The following is a 6000-nucleotide window of genomic DNA, read 5'->3' as shown; positions in this document are numbered from 1 at the left end:
ATTTCCAAGTATATATGCAGTAGAACTTGAGTTGGTTCATCCCCTCTATTTTTCTTCTTTCAACCTTAATCACCTTCTTAAAGTGATTTCAACAGGTTTAAAAATTCTATATTCATTTTTATATAGAAAGTATGCTAACTGTATTCACCTTTTTAGGATCCTTCTTTTACCCTCACTCTCCCATTACTGACTTCCTCTTAGTGCAACCTGTTTTTTTATAATATTGTTTGTATTTGTATTGTATTGTGTCTATCTCCCACATATGAGAGAAAATGTGTGACCTATTTTGGAAATTTGATCCTGAAAACTTAATTTACTCTAAAATTTTATACACTGCTATTTTGAGAAAACCATAAATAACATAAAAAACCAATTGTGTTTGCTTGATATACTTGTATTTAGAGTATATATTGTATATGTCTATTCAAGTATAAATATTTTAGAAGAACATGTAACTAATTTTTTATTACTTTATGTTTGTTTTTAAATACATTTCACACTTGCTCTAACTAAACAAATTGTTACAAGTTTAGTGGCATAAAACAATACAAGTTTATTATTTTATATTTCCTATAGAACAGAGGTCCAAATGGGCAAAGTTGAGTCCTCTACTTGGCATCTCAAAAAAATCAGCAATTCCAGTGTCTGCAGGGCTCTGTTTCTTAGTAACTGCTATGGAGAAGAATCTACTTCAAGATTATCTGCATAGTTGGCTGAATTCATCTCCTTGCATTTGTAGAAATGAAGTCCCTGTTTCTTTGCTGACTGCAGTCAAAGTCTTTGTGCCTCAAGATGTCTGTATTCTTTATCATGTTTTCTGTATAGTAACAAACAGCCATAGTGAGTTGAATCCCTCTCATACTTTAAATATGACTGTCTTCTCTTTTATCTCTCTGATTTCAGCTGGAGAAACTTGTAATGTCATTACACAAGATCTAACTAGACAATCAAAAAGAATGTCCCTATTTTAACAGCTGTAATTTTAATTACACCTGCAAAGTTCACTTGCCATGTATAATAACATATTCACAGATTCCAATCGTGAAGGGTTGCATTCTGCCTGCACAGAAATAAATTTCTACTTAAAGTATTTTTTAGAAATAATAACAAAAGTCTTTAAAATACTTTGAATATTATATATCCTAGGTATTTTTAGTCACATTTATATATAAATACATTTAGCTCACTACCAAAATGGACCATTACAGTATCAGTATAAACAGACTGTTTGAGGATATTTTTTTCTTTTCATTTATTCATATGCGTTTTCATTGTTTGGGCCATCTCTCCCCTCTGTCCTCCCACCTCTTTCCTCTCTCCCCCAGCCCCCTTGCTTCCAGGCAGAATCTGTTCTGCCCTCTTCTCCAATTTTGTTGAAGAGAAAACATAAGCGATAATAAGAAAGACATAGCATTTTTGCTGGCTTGAGATAAAGATAGCTATACAAGGGAGATTCCTAGCATTGCTTCCATGTACTTGTGTATTACTATTTTTTATCACCGTAGTTGACATGAGATGCAATATTTGTTTATTTTTACTAAAACTACCTTAATTTTTTCCCAACTAATCCATTGCTATATAGAACATCCAGTTAGGAATTCAAATCATAGTATGATAATATTCTCAAAAGTCTGTTATGAAGAATTCTTTTCCACTAAGAATGGGACTTCTGAAGCAGAGATTAAGCCATCTTCCAAATACATGTGGGATAGTTGAAGTCTATGAATAAAGAAAATAAGATTGATCAACTCAAAAAATGGGAAAGAAATGTGTAAAAGGAAGGGTGAAATAATAAAATAGTGCCACAAATATGACTCTAAACTGAGGAGACCCAGCAAAAGGATATGAGCCCTCCAGTTAGGATTGTTGATTTCGCCCTGATTGCTAATTACATTTTCTTGCTCTTCCAAAACCATATGGCTCATAGCATACTTGCAATATATATATTTTTTTGTTTTATCCAGGAAAAATTCTTAAGTTATAAAGTTAAGCAATGTCAGAAAATTAAAATATGTAAAAGTTATAAATAATTAGGAATTAACCTACTGTTTTAGCTTTTTTAAGTACAAGAGAGTTTTATTATGAAATTCCACAAGTGAGTACAGTGAACTTTGAAAAAGTTTGTTCCCTCTATTATATTCCCTTAACTCACTTAAAACAGGAAAACATCTTTTTATATTTTCTTTTTGTTTTGTTTTTTTCTGGGGCTAGGGTTTGAACTCTAGTCCAATGTGGTTACAAATCTAGCTTTCTACCACTTGAGCCATTCCCCAGCCCTGAATTGTAGTTTTAAATAAATTATTCAAAGAAATCACTCAGAGACCATATTTCCTATTAGCTTTTAATTGAAACAAAAAATAAACTTGTTAATTTCTATAGATAAAGATCTAAAATGCATATTTATTCAGATTTGTCATTGTACCTCTACACATTGCTGAGGGGAAAGGTTGTCAGCTCCAGCTCTTTGAATCCACTCAGCTTTGTTGTCCTACCTGCAGCTGGTCAAATAACCACTGCTCTGTTTTAGTCCATTGATTGGCTTTTGTAACACTGGGATATGGAGGTTGATATGGATAACTCACTGATGATTCACTGTAGTAAATGGTGCCATTGTTTTCTCATGAAATTAGGAAAGAAGTATTAACCCAGGCTCTTCTACAAGCAAAATTTAGCAGACATTGAATTTCCAAGTTACTTTACAGTACCAGGAAAGGCACAGGCCCTGTCATGTTTGTGTATATAGCCCAAGAATGATGGCATGGAATGTGTATAGAAAGTAAAGGGAAGGTGACTATTTCCTACTAACATCATTTCATGGAATTTTATGTGTACTTCAGAATTTTCTATTGTTGATTTTCATCCTGGAGTATCAACAATTAGGATATAATCTTCAGTTACATATGTGGCAGCCTTTGTAAGGGACTGCTTTGCTCAAGTTCTTATATAAGCACTAACAGACTGGTTTAGTGGCTTCATGGAATATGCAATATTTGTTAGTCAGTATAACTTGATTTTCTTACTTCTGATTTTCTATGCTTCTAGATTTTCTTAGATTTGTTTTTCTTGTGCTTAAAGTGAATTTTTATTGTACTTTTTTATCATGGAGTAACTGTGATAAAATCTGTACATAATTTCATGATTTTGTAAAACCATATGGCAGTATATGCAAAAATAAATTACTATACAAAAAATTATCTCCTACAACTCTATCTAAAATGGTGAATTGATTGATCTCTATTTTTCCTTCTTTCTGCCTTAGTCCCTTTTTTATGGTAGTTTCAACCAGTTTAAAAATTCTATATTTATTCTTGTATTGGGCTACATATAAATACATATAAACATGGAAGTGCCACAAGGAAACTCCTTGTGTAACTATCTTAAACAACCAAAAATGTCATTTTTTTCCCTTCTTTTCTTATACAAAAATGGAGAACAGGAGGATGAACTGAATTGGTTCATCTCTACCAGACCTCTTCACTACTTCCTAGTCACCTTCCCATAGTGGCCTTTGTCAGTTTAAGATTACTTTAATAGCTCCTCTATAGTCAGCACATCAAACACTTTCAAGTTTTAGGTTTCCTTCCATTTTCTTTTTTTTTTATTGTTTTATTATTCATATGTGCATACAATCCTTGGGTCAATTCTCCCCCCCTGCCCGCACCCCCTCCCTTACCACCCACTCTGGCCCCTCCCTCTCCGCCCTACCCCCTTGATACCCAGCAGAAACTATTTTGCCCTTATCTCTAATTTTGTTGTAGAGAGAGTATAAGCAATAATAGGAAGGAACAAGGGTTTTTGCTAGTTGAGATAAGGATAGCTATACAGGGAGTTGACTCACATTACTTTCCTGTGCATGTGTGTTACCTTCTAGGTTAATTCTTTTTGATCTAACCTTTTCTCTAGTTCCTGGCCCCATTCTCCTATTGGTCTCAGTAGCTTTTAAGGTATCTGCTTTAGTTTCTTTCGGTTGAGGGCAACAAATGCTAGCTAATTTGTTGGTGTCTTATCTATCCTCACATCTCCCTGTGTGCTTGTGCTTTTATCATGTGCTCAAAGTCCAATCCCTTTGTTGTGTTTGCCCTTGATCTAATGTCTGCATATGAGGGAGAACATACGATTTTTGGTTTTTTGGGCCAGGCTAACCTCACTCAGAATGTTCTACAATTCCATCCATTTACCAGCGAATGATAACATTTTGCTCTTCTTCATGGCTGCATAAAATTCCATTGTGTATAGATAGATACCACATTTTCTTGATCCATTCGTAAGTAGTGGGGCATCTTGGCTGTTTCCATAACTTGGTTATTGTGAATAGTGCCACAATAAACATGGGTGTGCAGGTGCCTCTGGAGTAACCTGTGTCACAGTCTTTTGGGTATATCCCCAAGAGTGGTATTGCTGGATCAAATGGTAGATCAATGTTTAGTGTTTTAAGTAGCCTCCAAATTTTTGTCCAGAGTGGTTGTACTAGTTTACATTCCCACCAACAGTGTAAGAGGGTTCCATTTTCCCGCATCCTTGCCAACACCTGTTATTGGTGGTGTTGCTAATGATGGATATTCTAACAGGGGTGAGGTGGAATCTTAATGTAGTTTTAATTTGCATTTCCTTTATTGCTAGAGATGGTGAGCATTTTTTCATGTGTTTTTTGGACATTTGAATTTCTTCTTTTGAGAAAGTTTTGTTTAGTTCACTTTCCCATTTCTTTATTGGTTCATTAGTTTTACGAGAATTTAGTTTTTTAAGTTCCCTATATATTCTGGTTATCAGTCATTTGTCTGACGTGTAGCTGGCAAATATTTTCTCCCATTTTGTGGGTGTTCTCTTCAATTTAGAGACCATTTCTTTTGATGAACAGAAGCTTTTTAGTTTTATGAGGTCCCATTTATCTATGCTATCTCTTAGTTGCTGTGCTGTCAAGCTCACTCCTTCCATTTTCTTATTCCTCCTGTATGCATTCTCTCCTTAGCATGTGACCCATGTCCAATAATATTGCTGCATTTGTTTTAAGTCTATAATCTGCATATGAGGGAGAACATGCGATTTTTGCCCTTCTGAGACTGGCTAACTTTGCTTAAGGTGATGTTCTCCAGTTCCATACATTTACTTGTGAATGACAAAATTTCATTATCCTTGTAGCTAAATAAAGTTCCATTCTGTATAAATACCACATTTTCTTAATCCATTTGTTGGTAGTAGGGCATCTTGGTTATTTCCATAGTTTGGCTATTGTGAATTGTTCTCCAATAAAAGTCAGTGTGCAGGGGGTTTTGGAATAACTTGAGTCTCATTCCTTTGGATATATCCCTAGGAGTGGTATTATTGGATCAGATGGCAGATCTATGTTTAGTTTTTAAGAAGCATCCATGTTGTTTTCCAAAGTGCTTGTGTTGTGGGATCTCAAGCTGAGATATGGGACACTGAAGTAGTTTCACAGGAAGCAAACTTTTATTGTGCTGGCACGGACTCAGAGACTTTTGTCCAAAGGCAGAGGCCTGAGAGCATAGAGGTCTCACTTTACATACCCTTTCAAGCAGGATACAGAAGCAAAAAACAAAGCTCAACCGACATATGGCTGCATGTGACTTCATTGGCTATTTCACTTCCCTCGTGCTATGTGACCTTCATGTTTTAATTTTTTAAGCTTTATCTCTTTGCTTTGCCATCCCTTCCCTCTGCCTCATTATAAGAACACAGCCTGTCTGTTTCTCTTCTAGTTCTTCTTCCTGCTATAGTTGTACTATCTTACATTCCCACCAGCAATGTATAATGGTTCCTTTTTCCCACATCCTCGCCAACATGTGTTGTTGGTGTTGTTTTTGATGATAGCTATTCTAACAGGAATGAGGTGGAATCTTAGGGTGGTTTTGATTAGCATTTCCTTTTTTGTCAGGGAGGGGGAGTATTTTTTCATGTGCTTTTGTCTATTTGGACTTCTTCCTTTGAAAAATTTCTGTTTAGTTCAGTTGCCCGATTCTTTATTGGTTCATTGATTATAGA

The 6000-nt window shown here is 35.1% G+C and overlaps 1 long non-coding RNA gene across 1 annotated transcript in view; it reads right to left on the bottom strand.

Moving 5' to 3' along the window:
• Positions 1 to 528: 528 nt before the first annotated feature.
• Positions 529 to 6000, bottom strand: part of LOC141421340 (uncharacterized) — an 83946-nt gene continuing 78474 nt past the window's right edge. The window contains exon 3 of the long non-coding RNA XR_012445934.1: positions 529 to 817. This is a non-coding gene — a long non-coding RNA (uncharacterized lncRNA). The remainder of the gene's footprint in view (positions 818 to 6000) is intronic.

This window comes from Castor canadensis, chromosome 3 (genome assembly GCF_047511655.1).
Source record: "Castor canadensis chromosome 3, mCasCan1.hap1v2, whole genome shotgun sequence".
NCBI lineage: Eukaryota > Metazoa > Chordata > Mammalia > Rodentia > Castoridae > Castor > Castor canadensis.
Note: the sequence above shows the minus strand (reverse complement) of the source record. Positions and strands in the feature narration are given on the sequence as shown.